The following is a 15099-nucleotide window of genomic DNA, read 5'->3' on the forward strand; positions in this document are numbered from 1 at the left end:
CTGCGGGGACGGAGTTAAACCAATAGCTTGGAGCGCGGCAACATGGATTTCTCGTGTGATCATGATCTCGCGAATCCAACTGCCTCGTGTATTGCATCCAGCCACCCCCCTAGTGGCACAGAGTCAACATTACAGTCTGACGGACAAACGAACCGAACGGAGACCGATGCATATAGCCCTTCTCCCCCCAGGGCTCTCTGACCAGTGGGGGGCAATTAACAAATATATAGCCGCAGACGGCAATCATGGGGTCCAGACACCTGGTGACCTCTAGGCACCTGGTGACCTCTAGGTTCAATTTTGATACATGTATTTTCAGATCTACATTCAATTTGGAAATGGCTGATTGGAGTAGTATCCACTGTATCCAACCGATGCTGTCAGTGGTACTAGAATATGCAAGACATGCCTTTTAAAAGAGTATCAGTCTAGTTTCCCTTACCATCTTGGGAACAAAGGTCGGTGATAATGTCATCCTTAATGGACTTCAGGGCATCAAAATCATTGACAAAAATCCCTTCTCTGGGCTTCCAGCAATCTCTTCCAGCTCAGTCTCGTCTGCGTTCTTCACCCCAATGGCATAGATGGTGATGTCCAGTTTCTCTGCAGGAGCCTTGACCTCGTTGGCCAACTTCCCATCTGTGATGACAACCAGGTACTCTGGGACTTTGTGACCACGAGTGGCCATTGCTCTCTCAAAGTTGTTGAATGACAGCGCTGCACCTGTATTGATCCTACTCCCACCTATTGTTTGTTTTTATATTGTCCAACGCCTTCTCTAATGAGTCATATCTGTTCGAAAGGAGCAACACTGCCTTTCATTCATTTAAAGCCCTGACTGGCAAGCTTCCTTCATATCTGTCCTGGTCTCTCAGTTCCAATGAAGCAATTTATCGAACACGCTCGTGGTCACACATCACACTGTCTATTATTCCATGTGTGAAGACTGAATTGCAAAGACTGCTTTTTCATTTTACACCCCGATGAATGGAATAGGCTCCAGAACACTTTAAAATTGGAACGATTAGACCAGGGGTTCCCAACCTTTTTTGGCTCGTGACCCTATTTCGAAGTCGCAAAAATCTAGGGACCCGCGACATTCAAATTCCGGTACACCATCGATAATGTCATCAGTGACATTGTTGTCAGTGATGTCACATAGTATGCTTCTTTTTCCCTGCAGAATTCTGACTTTAATCTGAGAATTCTGACTTTAATCTCAAAACTCTGATTAATATCAAAGATTTTCATCAAAAAAATAAAAGAAATAAAAGCAGAGTAACTCACAATGTTGATTGAGGCTATGGTCCATTGATGGAAGTCTTTGCAGTATATAGTGACATTATGTGACATTAGTAATGTCACATAATGCAACACTGTTTGGATGTCACCTGCAATTACCACTCATCGCCATAGGTGTCACCCAAGAGAACAAAACTGAGATTATCACTTTAAAAAAAGCTGAAAGGGTAGCACCCCCCCCCCCTTTTTTATTTTTATTTTCTTTCTTCATCCAGAGTATAATGAGCAGAAACCATGTTCTGTGATGCTTCATGCTGTGATTTGTCCTCCCTATACCTAGATCCATGGTGATTGGCTCCTAAATAATTGGGTCCAACTTCCAGCTGTGTGTAATCTCTGCCCTTGTTATATTAACAAACTGAATCTGTACTATTGAAACGCTCTGAAGAAGGCTCTTTGCGCGTAAGCGTTTTGTTTTTTGTGATGTGAGCCAATAAATCAAGTGAAATGTGAGTATTTTGTCCTCCTTGACTTTGAAAACTGAGATGTGCTACCCTTTCAGCTTTTTTTTAACATATTTTGGATTTTGGGTTTGGCACTCCACTGAGAAGCCCATTGTTGAAGCGCAACCTTCTTTTTCTAAACATTATCACTTTAAACTCAGAACTAAAAAAGTAAATACATTTTCTTAATCGCAAGTGACCCTAATCATCTTCGGTAGTATTAAATTGGGTCTGGTGTAAAAAAAATATATATATATATATATATATATATATTATATATTATATAATATATTATATAATATATAATATAATATTATATATTATATATATATATATATATATATATTTCTTTTGGAAATTTCAGGCAACCCTATTTGAATTCCAGGCGACCCTAAGGTTGGGAACCACTGGATTAGACTGAGTGCTCCTTGAGGGTACCCTGCATGGAATGCTTTTGTTTTACTTGTACTTTTATCTTCTTGTTTTGATTGTTTGTCTATATCTGTCTGTTTGTAATTATATGTGTTTACCCTGCCGTAAACCCTGCCTTGCAACATACGCAGATTCACCAAACTTGGAATTTGACCTGATAGCCCACTCAGGTATTTATATTTATTTATACAGGGATAAGGCCCTTGAAAGCATGCTCTCCTTTTCAAGGGAGCCCTGTGTGGAGAATCTCAGTGATGAACATCTGAATGCTTCCTGAGTGGTCTATCATTAAGAAGATGTCTACTAATGGCCCAATTCCACAGCAGCTAGTAGCGCGGTCCCGCTCCGCTCGACTCGACTTTTGGTCTCATCCCACCGTCAAAAACCGGCCCAGCTCGGTTTGATTTTAGGCCGAGTCGTGCTACTTTTGGTCCCTGCCTCGTCGGGGTACTTCGGGCTGGCGAGTAGGTCCCAAATGGTGACGTAAAACTCTGATGGCTACTGATTGGTCAGAGAGAATCGTGTTTACTCTGTCTACTGACTGTCAATGCAATGCTGGCGGCTGCATACCAGTTTAGTGGTCTTACCTTATCTTCTGTTATGTATATTTCCATCAGTATTTTGTGTCGCTGCCTTCACCTCCGGTGAAATAAAATCGTGGCGGGTGTTCAATTGTCTGAGAAAAAAGTCCGCTGCTCGCTCAGGGAGCTCTGTAGCTGAGAGGAGGCTGCAGCGCTCCGCTAGGCCGCAGCGGGTGTTTGGAAGCCCCGGTCTTGCCTGGTGAGAGGCTGCGGGGTAGAGGCTTCACTCTGTTGCGCCTCTCCCGTCCCCGCACAGCACAGCACATGCCTGTGATATCATTCTCTTGGCCGATTGTCACATTTGCCCATGTACACTGTAGGTCATTTAGAGGCACCAGTATTTCATAAACAGTTTAAAAGTTCTGTGGATGGATTTAATTGTAACGTTATGTTATAGCCGAAGGACAGATATGCGGTCGCTATTTTTAGACGACCAGCTGTGGGCGGGGGCACATGATCCGCGGTGGAAGCAAAACGTCAATAGGGCTGATACGATTAGAGCCGAGTGGTGACGAGCTGTACAGGGCAGTAAAATGTGGTGGAAATGAGCCATTAATCTGTTTGTACACAGCCTGGTGGCAACAGTCGGCTCATCTCAGTGTTGGCAGACGGCATTTCCAAAGAAACATATCTGAGTTGAGTTATATTTTTTGATATTAAGAAATAAGCATTAATACTGTACGTTTTTTTTGTTAAGGATGTACATATGTAAAGGGAGGGTAATGCAAAGAGACAGTAATCAATAATATAACAAACAGTTGTGGTGAGAAATGTACTTTATCAGTCTAGAACAGGGTTTCAAACATGCGGGGTCCAATGCGGCCCAACGGATGACTTTGCAAAGTGTGAAAATTGCACTGAGAAGTCCTTCAATACAATGTGATGCATTTGTGAAGGCTAAGAGGTACCAGGTTTCAGGAGCAAGTTAAATATTAAGTCGCCTATTCATGTTATCTGTATTAATCACTAAATAGTCAGCTATTTTCATTACCTTTGCTTGACTATAGAGAATTGCACAGTTGCCATCAATTGTAATCAGGGGTGTAGTGGTAAATACAGAGGTGGGTAAACTATCCAAGGTGAGTAGTTTACCCACCTTGTTTGCCCTCATTGATTGATACAGTTGATCTGAAAATAGGTGAGTAAACTCTGCCTCATTTCAAAGGGGTGGGTAAATTGCGTTTACTTGCTTTTATCCTACATTCCTGATTGTAATGCACAGTACAGACAGTAGATAATTTCCCACAGGCCTTAGGCGCAGAAACTGGCCTTAAACGCGCCTTGCGCCTGCCTCGGGAAGATAGCAACATGGCTTTACACCCCGAAATGCGCTTTACGCGAAATAGGCATGGTGCAGTGGCAGAATAGGCCAGAATGGGCGTTTCGGCCTTAAATACCGGCCTAATGATATCTTCCCTCCTGGCGTTAATTTAGCGCTTTGCGCTTTTGAAAACCAGGCCTATTCAGTGCGCCGGTTGCGCGGAGCGTTCCTCTGCCTCTCCTCTGTCCCCCTTCTCTCTGTCACTCCCTCTCTCTTGCTCATCAGTCTGACAGGCACAATACGACTGCTTGAAAAAAGTTTGCCGGTTCTCTCTCTCACAGAAAAAATAAGTTGTTATACCGTACATTGTATAACAACATGACAGTTTTTTCTAACATGACAGTTTTGAGCCCGTGACATTCAGAGGGAGCGTACCTATGTTCCCCGGGTCCTATATTCCCCGGGTCCTATGTTCCCCGTTTTTGTGGGACCGGGGAACATAGAACCCTTCCTAACCTCCCCCAGACCCTAACCCAAAACCTAACCTCTCCCACCCCTCACGCCTAAACCTAAGGTCGGCATTGCGGGTGGTCGGCATAGCGGATAGACACCCCAAATGTTACGGAGAGTGTTAAAAACGGGGAACATAGGACCCGGGGAACATAGGACCCGGGGAACATAGGGATGACCCCCATTCAGAGGCTGTTGCATCATCCTACCTGTGCAGTGAAGGCGAGAGAAAACGAGATCATTCTGGCCAAACATTGACTGCCTGGCTTCCCTGCAACAGCCACACATGTGAAATCTCCCAGCATGCATTGGGCTAATACATTTCGATAATAAATCGCATCCAAATTAGCCTAAATAGATAGAAAGGTACATCGAAATAGATCGAAATAATGTGTAATGTTACCACAACATGCAATTGTAGAACATTTCAATATTGGACAAAATAAAATCGCGAAATCCAAACACAACCCTATGTGAAACATATGTCATCCTGGGCATATCCCTCGTAGATTTAACGTGATTTAGATAAGTGACAGTGTAATGTGGTTCTACTGTCATGTGCTATAGGCCTACTGTGATGTCTGCTCCAATAAATTGGCCCTACTTCACATTTAGTTTTACAATAAAAACACATTTCTGCAATGACTTTACATAATGTAGGCTATATTTATGTGCATCATCCTACCTGTGCAGCAGGGGAGAGAAAAGATATCATTCTGGACAAACTTTCACCAATCTAATCTCATCATAGGGATACGCTTATTTTTTTTCTAGCCAATGCGTTTAGAACATTCTTTTCACTTTGATCTTGCTATAGTGTAGCGTATTTACATGCTTGCAGTATTTAAACTGCAGTTAGATTGGTTTGAGAAGCATAATAATATGGAATAATAGCCTATATATAGAGACAGACAGAGGGGGATGAAAGGGAGGGGGGGAGCAGAGTGCTTGGGGATGAAAGGGAGGGGGGGAGCAGAGCCCTTGGCTTTGACCGGACTGGATCGCTCCGTGGAATTGGAGCTTAAAAGGCAAGCTGGGGACTGGTTTACTGCACTTCTCCAATGAGCAGACTGTGCATAATTTTACGCTTAAAAGGCGTGGTTGTAATGCTTAAGGCTGCGTGTAGTGCCGATACCAAAATATCGAGTGCGCTGGTCCACGCCCACTACTCTGGACTGCGTCTGGCGTTGGGCGCAGTTCATAGGCCGATGCAACGATAGTCATGTGCTTGATGGTATCTGAGATAACCCTACGTGTTGTAGGGTTGTACCTGTAATTATTTACACTAAGATAAACTGGAAAATCTTGAGGTTTTGTCATTTATAGGACCTGTTGGTCAAGAGATGTGCAAGCATTATTTTTTAGCTTTGGGTTTGGTGAGGCATTTTTCAATAACAGCAAAATCAACATTGCTATACTTAGAGAATCTGTGTTTACTCAGTATAAGGTGCGATGGGCTGAGGATATATGGACTAAACCAAAGCTGCGTACGTTTCGTATGATTAAACATGATTTTGGTACTGAAAATTATGTTAATTATAATTTATCAAAAAAGCAGAGAGCCTTATGTGCCCAGCTGAGATCTGGTATTTTACCGCTTATGATCGAAACTGGACGGTATGTCAGATTGGAAGAAGAAGAGCGGGTGTGTCCAATGTGTTGTTTAAATGACATAGAAAATTAGTTTCATTTTGTTTTTTATTGTCCTTTTTACAGTGAACCGCGCAATATTTTGTTCAGTAAGATAAAAACAGAGTTTGATTTTCTTAATAATGATGATGCATATAATTTGAGTTGGTTGTTTACATATGAAACTTTTGGACTGGCTTGTTATTTGGAAAAAGCATGAGAAAAAAAGCTCTTTATCAGGAAAAGGCAATGTAAGACAAGGAAAAGAAAAAGAAAAAAAAAAAAAAAAAAAAAAAAAAGTGTATGTATGTACAGTAAGTGTGTATATATGTGTATGTATATGTCATGCATATGTGTATATATTATATAATAATAATTTGGTGTCTTGTAATCCCATGTGGGATGGGCCAGAAATGGCATGACACAGAAATAAAAACTAACTAACTAACTAACTAACTAACTATAGGTTATTATTGATTGTTGATTTTCATTGTCTGGCCCACTTGACACCAAATTGGGTCGCATGGGCCCGTGGACTAAAATGTTCTGCGCGGAGTGTGCACACACACACACACACACACACACACACACACACACACACACACACACACACACACACACACACACACACACACACACACACACACACACACACACACACACACACACACACACACACAAGGTTGAGGACCACAATGGAAATAAGTCCTGGGCCCAGTTGCACAAAGCACCTTAGGTTAAGATTTCCCTTAGAGTCAGAGTTAAGGGCCCCTATCGTTGCATCGGCGCAGTTTCTAGGCCGAGCGGCAGGCGCAGATCAAAGCAGTGGGCGTGGAAAGGCGCACTTGATATCGTCGTGCTGGCGCTAGATGCAGCCCAAAGCATTACAACCACGCCTTTTAGGCGTAAAATTATGCACCGTCATGCTCATTGGATAAGTGCAATAAACGAATCGCACGCTTGCCTTTTTAGCTCCAATTCCAGTGATCCCGCAAAACCAGACGAAAGCCAAACGCTCTGCCCCCCCCCCCCCCTCCCTTCATCCAGCCTGTCTGTCTGCATTATAGGCTATTATTCCATATTATTATGCTTCTCAAACCAATCTAACTGCAGTTTCAATACTGCAAGCATGTAAATACGCTACACTATAGCAAGATCAAAGTGAAAATAATGTTCTATGCATCAGCTAGAAAAATATAGCCTATTAGATTGGTGAAAGTTTGTCCAGAAAGATATCATTTTCTCTCGCCTGCTGCAGGAAGGATGATGCACATAAATATACCCTACATTATGTCAAGTCATTGCATAAATGTGTTTTTATTGTAAAACTAAATGTGAAATAGGGCCAAGTTATTGGACGGACATCACAGTATAGCAGATGCCATTAGAAGCGCGTTCCGAAGCGCGTTCCGCTGTTACTTCTCTAAATCACGTTAACTCGACAAGGGGTATATATATGCCCAGGAGGACATATATGTTTCACATAGGGTGGTGTTTTCATTTCGAGGTTTTATTTGGTCCAATATTGAAATGTTGACAATGGCAGGCTGTGTTACCATTACACATTAATTTAGAACTACCTTTTATATCTATTTTGGCTCATTTGGTGGCTATTTAGTAGCGAAATGAAGAAACACAATGCATGCTGGGAACTCAGAGAGAGAGAGAGAGAAGGGTGACAGAGAAGAAGCAGTGAAGGCAAAGAATAGGCCTGCTTTTCAAAAGCGCAAAGCGCTAAATGTAGGCCAGCTCCCAAGATATGACTAGGCTGGTATTTAGCGCCGACACGCCCACTTTGGGACTGCGCCATGCCCATTCGGCCTAAAGCGCATTTGGCAGCCTAAAGCCTATTGCTATCTTGCCGAAACAGGCGCAAGGCACGTTTTTTTGCGGTTAAGGCCCGTAATAGCGCCGATGGCCTGTGGGAGAATAGAGCCCAAGGTGTCCATAAAATAGAATTGGCTGCACAAAACACCCTTAAATCTTGTGCTTTCTTTCTTTAAAATGTTTAACCTTATGGAGAAGATTTAAGGGTGTTTTGTGCAGCCGATTCTATTTTATGGACACCTTAACTCTGACTCTAAGGGAAATCTTAACCTAAGGTGCTTTGTGCAACTGGGCCCTGGACTTTATTGTGTGTATCCTCAATTGTTTTTTTTAACCGTGTGCCTTGTTTTGTACACTTATTTACAATCCAATAAACGAAACTAAGGTGAAAATAATAGTCTTGTTGTGGCTGGTAAATACAGAGTGAGTGGATGGACCATTGAGAGATCATACACAAAGTGTTACAATTGTTTTTAGTCTTTGCCGAAAGATCGGCAGTGATTCGGCCGTCCTGACCGAAGGTGGGAGCTCGTTCCACCATTGTACTCAAATGTAGGCCTACCTGTAATTGTTTAGACTAAAAGAAACAGATTTTTTTTTAGGTGTTGACATTTAGGTTATTATTAATTTTCTTTGTCTGGCCCACTTGAGACCAAATTGGGTCGCATGTAGACTCAGCCCTCAGTCTTAATCTGTTTCACTCCTGTAAGACTGAGAATATTACTATTTAAATCTTTGCATAACGTTAGGTGGCGCTGTTGGAAGCCTTGCATCGGAGAACCAAGCATGAGTGCTGTGGGCGGGCCTGCTTTCTTTGGGCAGTTCTCATGCAGAACCGGTGTCTCGCAAAACATCGTCACATTTGCGGAGAAACATATTAATCACTTAGAAACAAACATAACCTGTTAATAGGACGTGTTTCATCCGGCCCCGGCGGCTAGAGGTCTTTCCCCCAGCGATAAACCCGACTCCCGAGGCTAACGTTACAGAGCCTGCTGATGACCTCACAGTAGCAAGCGGACCACTTCCGGGTAGGAAAAATTATTGTAAAATAAACCACAGCTATAAATTTTGTTTGGAGCATATCAGCTTCATGCTCTGTGTTAGGACTATGATAAATGGCATTGCTGCTACCAAATTAAATTCTAATAATAAATGTAGGTGTGTCTGCTGCCGGCGGTTCTCGCCGGGCTCGGCGACACAGTTTCTGACAGTGAAATTCCCAGACGTTTGGTGGCGCAGCTCACCAAACGTCTGGGAGCCGAGACTAGGTCGCATGTGGCCTGTGAACTAAAATTAGTTTGACACACCTCCCATTTCCTAGGGAAAGATTCCAACACACCCCTAACATGTGGCTCCGTTTTAAGGGGCAAAGCAAGGGGTCGGGGTCAATTATTATTAATTAATACACAGGACAAGATGTTACTATCCCTTGTGCCAAAATCTGAGGAAAAACACATTTAGAAGCCCAATCCAGAATAAAACAAGCTAACAGGCTAACAAACTAATAAACAAGACACAAATCACCAGTTACCTACCCTAGCCAACAGCAGTATGAAGCATGTCATTGGGGTTTTCAAGTGGGCACCTTCCTTCACCGACGTTTCGTTAAGTTAGGCCCACGACACCTCAAGAAGGCTTAACGGTGTAATCCAGCGTCCTGGAAACACCCCCCTCCATGCTACCACCGCACAACTGCATATTACCTCACTATCTAAGCCTAGCTATCCAGGTCGGTTCGGTATGACATTCCTGACTACACCACCACTGTCAATGATTCAGCCCTGTTGATGCGGACCGTCAATCATGACCAACAACAAACAATCCCTAACTACACCACCACTGTCAATGATTCAGCCCTGTTGATGCGGACCGTTAATCATGACCAACAACAAACAATCAATCTGACCTTAGCAAGCTCCCCAGCTAGCATGTTTCCTCCTTATCCACAGCCATTCACTTGCTCGTTCTGCTGCCTGAGACATGTTGCTAACCGCAAGTTTCAGGCTCCGTCCCCGAATGCCCAACTCAGTTAGTAAGGCAATAACTGACTTTGCCACAAAACCACGGCAGCCCACCTCTACAGGCCGCACTCGAGCCCTCCAACCTCGCTGCTCTGCCTCTGCTGCCATTTCAGCATACCTAGCTTTCTTGCGCTCATAAGCCTCCTCAACTCGATCTTCCCACGGGACTGTGAGTTCGATAAAATAAACTCTCTTCTCTACCTCAGAACACAGTAACAAGTCCGGACGTAGCCGGGTGCTAACTATATATGCTGGGATGACTAGCTGTTCATTCAAGTCAACCCTCATTTCCCAGGCTCCACCTACACTTAGCTGCCCTAACTTGTGCCTGACCTTAATTGGGCTAATCTTTTCTCCCTCACGTACAAATTTGATCTGTCTAGTCTCTTTGCTAGCAACTAGAGAATTTACTTCTAGCCGCTTTTCCTCAACTGCAGCTGCCAAACATTTCAACACCTGGTTGTGACGCCAGGTGTATCGCCCCTGGGAGAGACTGACCTTACACCCTGACAGTATATGCCTCAGTGTACATACACTAGAACACAACGGGCAGGCACCATCCTCGCCCAACCACTGATTTAAGTTCTGGGGAGATGGCAGCACATCATAAGTAGCCCCTAGAATAAATCGAATTCTGCTGGCCTCCATGCTCCACAACTCTCTCCACTTCAACTTTCTCTTCTCTACACTCTCCCAGTTCACCCACTGTCCTTGCTTTGCCTGCGACACTGCCTTAGTACATCTTACTGCCTCCTTTTGCCTATGTACTTCTTCAACTACCATCTTCCTCTTTTCTATTACTGATGCCTTGTTCCACACAGGTTTCCCTATGCACAACCCTAAGCCTCCACGCCCATGCTGCACCTGACCTATGATATCCCTGTGTCTAAGAGCTGACTGTGCTTGCTGTACTGCCTCCTTTGGGTTCCACTTCCTCCCTGTTTTAACTGTGGGCGCTACACTCCTAACCACTGGATCCTTTGACTGAGTCAGAGTCATTTCCAGTCTAACCTTAGCACACTTGAACTCCTCTGTCAGGCTAGATAATGGCAATTCCAATATGCCTTTCCCATATAAGGCTACACTGCTTAGGCAGTGTTACGGCTGTGCCGTTTCTTTTATTGTGTTGTCGTAGAGTTTTACCATGACCATAACATGTGGGGGCTCGTCTAAACATTCATTGAGAGCTCGTTTATTCGCTTCTGTTTCTGCTTTGTTTCTCCATTTTGTTCCGTTTGCTGAAGTGGTGACTCTGGTGTTTTGCCCCATCAAGTGTAAGTATCTTTGCTTGGCAGTTTTGATAGTTGTGTGTTTTGATAGTTTTGTGTGTTTTCCAGATGCACCTGTGCTGTGAGCTTGTGTGTTAGCCTGTGTTGGTGACCGTTCGGCTGCGGCATCTTGGTCATGACACTGGGCGTCGGGAGCTCGGGCATGCAGGAGTTTAGCTGGTGTTTGATTTTTGTGTTCATATGATTTTTTTGTGTTGAAAGCCCAACCTTATGGTGGGTGTAATCAAAGCTGAGTTGTTGGTTGCTGTGGTGGGAAAGATGGATGCACTCCAGCGTTTGTGTTATCAGGGCAGTGAGTCTGGCACTTCAGTTGTGGGAGGGGTGGTTGAGGCTGCCCATTCCACACCATGGACTGCTGGAGGACAGGTGGAGACAGTGGTGACAGTGGTGACGATTGAGTGGTCAGCTGCCTTCCACTCAAGTCCACACTAATCCGGTGACTCAAAGGGAGGCTGGGGTTGAGACGAGAGCACCTGGGACTCGCCCTCCACGTGAGAGGTGGAGCTGGAAGCGAGGGACCGTGAGATGGCTGAGACTGATCAACTCAGTATCTCCATGTCCAGAAAACAATGCTGGAAAAGGAGTCTGCTCAAGCTATGTCTGCCCCGGTGAGTTTACGCATTCCCACCCTGCATAATGATTACTTTGTCAGTGGACAAGTGCTTTGGGTTATTCTAGTAGTCGTGGCAATATTTGATATTAGTTCTTGTGTTAGCTGTTAATATTAAATCTGCCAACCAAAAGTACAAAAGTTTGTGTGCTAAACCTGTTTGTTTTTGGAGGAGTTTCTGTCTTTGTAGCCTCCTAACCCCAAGGTGGTGAGTACTATTGTGTATCCTGTGTTTCATAGGCCTGGGTTGTTTTGTGTAATTTTGTAATAGTATTTTGAAATTCTGTATTTATCCACCTGTGTTTAAACAAAAAAACATGCTTTTGGGGGAAGATGTTTTTTCTTAAGGTGGGGGGTGTTACGGCTGTGCCGTTTCTTTTATTGTGTTGTCGTAGAGTTTTGCTAAACCTAAACTAATCGTCGCCATTTTGGGGGTTTGCAGTTCAGTGTGTGAACTATGTTGTCCTGGTAGTTGCTCTTTGACTGTCTACCTACAGAGTCCTTTCTGATTGGTCGGCTTGGGGAGAAGATTGGCGATTGGGAACTGCTGTGATGAGGCTGTTGCAGATTGGCAGCTGATTGAGACAGAGCCTTTACCGGTATATGTTCCAGTCTGAAGATGGCAGATCAGAGGCAGGCAGTAACTGATCTGTGCAGTGCTGCTCCTCTCATCCTCTCATCCTCTCACTCCTCCAGAAACTCTGTTTTGTTAATGTTTAGTATTGGTTTAGTTTTGTTACCTCTGAGGCCTGTACTACGAATGTTGTATTAGAAGATCCAGGATCTGTCCCTTGATCTGGTTTGTCTAAACCAGATCAGCTCGATAGTAGTTAACTTGTACTACGAACGTCGATTGGCACTCGTTAACTCGAACCAGGTTTTTCTAATCAAGCTGACAGCGCGTGCACATGAAAATGCCCGTGCACTGGAGCTCGTGACCGCAAAAGAGGCGTGGTTTTTAACAACTGCCAATCACAATGCAATATGGACTGCTCCAACTCCTACAGCGCCAGACACGCCTATTTCCTCGTTCTATGAAACCGCAAATAAAAATCTGCGTTGGATATTATTACTGTTCCCGAATGATTGTCTAAAGTGACCACTTTTATCCACACAAGTAATTTATTTGAAGAGCGGTTTCGTAGGCTATCTACAGCTCTCTATCTACAGTCTTTTGTGGAAGCAATGTGTAATCTATCTCAGTCCAAAATCCGTATAGACCATTTAGGCTCAATGACTGATTGAATAATTCCTATAGGCTAATCAATAAAAAAAAGAATGATAATACAATAAAAAAATGCTTCTGAACTGAATCGACACGGTACGTGCGGGCATAGATTTCATTTATAAAAAATAGCCTATTTTGTGGCCAATCACATTATGAACAGCTGAGTTGACACGGCAGGCACATTTCCTCGTTCAATGAAAGCGCAGTGATCAGAGTTTTAGCGGATATTTAATGTAGCCTGTCAGAATGAAAATCCGCGTTGGATAGTCTGCTGAAAGACTGTCTAAAGCTGACGCTTGTATTCACATCAGTCATTTGATTTACTTTGATCAGCAATTTCTATTTCCTACAGCAGCTTTTTGCGAGTGTAAAAATTGATTGATAAAAACTAGCCTATTTTGTGGTCACATGGCTATTGTAATGTCAGCAGAGTCGCATATCTCCATATTTCATATAATGATGCTGGAAATATGAAGTTCAATCACATCATACAGGCCAAAAGCAACACAGTTGCAGCTGCAAAATGCAGGAGTTGCCTAGATATGAATCATCTTAATATGGGATCGCCTGTGTGCAGGTGATCCCATATTAAATTGCTTAGATGTAGTAGGCTATTCCAGCATGTAGGCTATGACCATTTCAATCCAACCCAACGTCAGTCTCAGCTCCGTTGCGCACACGACACCGTGCGCTTTGGAGACGTTTATGTAACCTTTTTATGCCGGTTTAGTGATATTTCTCCACTCACTATTCAGCTGCAATCGATCAGCGGGATCAAACAACGTATCTAGGCTACTTGAGAGCACAAAAATTAATATATAAAAACATATTCCAAAGTGGTAAGTAGGGCTTAATTAAAATAGCCAACAAGTGCAAGGCTTTAGTCCTTGATTAACATTAACATTGATTAACATTACTCATTCAACATTACAATCCGTGCTCCTTCCTAGATGGGAAACTCGTCCAGAAAGGGGTTGGCCATTTTTCCAAACTGCTGATTCGATTGGTTCGTGGGCAGTGTATTTAAGGTCTAATCTTATCCTTGCAACTTAACCTGCTGCGGACCAGGTTAAGTGTGAAGCATAAGTTGTGTGGGTGTGTGCGTGTGTGTTTGAGAGTGTGTAGATGTGTGGTCGGAATGTCCAGAATTGTCCTTGAGTGTGTGCTGTAGCCTGATAGTGGGAGCCGTCTCTATGGTGACGGCCTCCAGAGTCTTAGTCCACCAGGTGTCGGGGGGAGGGTGGATGAGCGCAGTTGCATTCGAAAATATCAGGGGAGGAATTTCTGCTGCGTCCTTGGCAGCTCCGAGTCCAGATTAGGATGAAAATGTTTTGGTTGCCTGAATTCCTATCAGGTCACACAGACCAAACAGAACAGGTCTCAAGTCTCTGGATCCCAACATTAGTTCATTCCTTATGCAGATCAGTGGAAATTTCCGTGCTATAATCCAGGTATAATCCATTTTTCACAGTTCAAATTCACTGACCGCCCATCTCAATTTTCATGACGTCACAGCCTTGGGTCAATCGCTGCTGTCTTCCCGTACCCCGCGGAGAAAGGTCCGTCTGGGCAGAGGGTGGGGGTTCCCCGGACCTCGCATTCCTCAAAGTTTAGTTGATTTGTGTTGAGAGACCAGCTTAATAAATCCAATAAATCCATGTTTGTCATTTCGAATAGACAAATGCAAGTTTGCTCCGGCTAGCGTGGTGTTGCAGGCAGAGGGAAAAGGTGCAGGAGCAGGAGAGGGGAGGATTTGCGACCGCCCAGGTTCAGAGGCAAGACAAGAACCTTTTGTCTCCGAGCCATTTTCTAATGAATGAGTTAAGGCTGAATTATGCTCACCCTGCCGTGAAGGGCGCGGGGGTGGAGCGAGGGGCGGGCGCGTCAAATTACGTAAATTTGTTGGGCGTGGTTATTCGCTAGCTCCAGCGGCCGCTCGCGTTGTGCCTGTCTTTTTTTCTAA

This window comes from Poromitra crassiceps (assembly GCF_964638095.1).
Source record: "Poromitra crassiceps genome assembly, chromosome: 10".
NCBI lineage: Eukaryota > Metazoa > Chordata > Actinopteri > Beryciformes > Melamphaidae > Poromitra > Poromitra crassiceps.